The sequence below is a fragment of the Colobus angolensis genome, unplaced genomic scaffold (genome assembly GCF_000951035.1).
Source record: "Colobus angolensis palliatus isolate OR3802 unplaced genomic scaffold, Cang.pa_1.0 Scaffold314, whole genome shotgun sequence".
Taxonomy (NCBI): Eukaryota; Metazoa; Chordata; class Mammalia; order Primates; family Cercopithecidae; genus Colobus; species Colobus angolensis.
In genome coordinates, this window is record NW_012116422.1 from 1,349,062 (window position 1) to 1,349,594 (window position 533).

The window sequence follows — 533 nt, forward strand, 5'->3', positions numbered from 1 at the left end:
ACTTCCTGGTGCTCCGCGCGCCTTTTATTCGACGCCGCCGGTCCCCCGCGTCGCAAAATTGGACTCACCTCTGCTGCAGGAGCGATTCGGCGGCGGCGCGCGAGGGTCCCGGCGACGCAGGGGCTGCCGTGAGGGGGAGCGGAGCGCGACTCTGGGTGGAAGAGGGAAGAAGGCAGAGGCTATCTGGGTCTCAAGACCGCTGAGCACGGCTGGCGTGGGCTGGGCAAGGCTCCGGGTGGCCTCGGTTCGGCGGGGCTCAGGCGCACGTCCTGCCTCGACGAAGGAGTGGCGAGCTCTGCCAGGGCAGCGGCGCCACCGAGCAATCCAAACACTTAGCGGGATTCCCCAGCCCTGGCCGGCCCCGCCTCCGGACAGCGGCGCGGGCGCCCATTGGCCGACTGCGTGCCGTCATTTCGGGGAAATCAGGCTGTTGTAGAGCTAGCGGCGAAGGGGAAGTACAGGGCGGCTGCTCCGCCCCACCCTCTCCGGCCGGGCGCCACCGCCCCGGGGCCACCGCGGGCCCGCCCCGCGCG

The 533-nt window shown here is 71.7% G+C and overlaps 1 protein-coding gene across 3 annotated transcripts in view; it reads right to left on the reverse strand.

The window, feature by feature from the left end:
* IRF1 (interferon regulatory factor 1) overlaps positions 1-316 on the reverse strand; it is a 7,786-nt gene extending 7,470 nt beyond the window's left edge. For 2 of the 3 annotated variants that reach the window (XM_011951069.1, XM_011951068.1), the window contains exon 1: positions 69-311. The gene's annotated coding sequence lies outside the window, so the exon portion shown is untranslated. Of the gene's footprint in view, positions 1-68 lie in introns of all 3 variants that reach the window. The other variant, XM_011951067.1, reaches the window with a different exon arrangement.
* Positions 317-533: the final 217 nt, after the last annotated feature.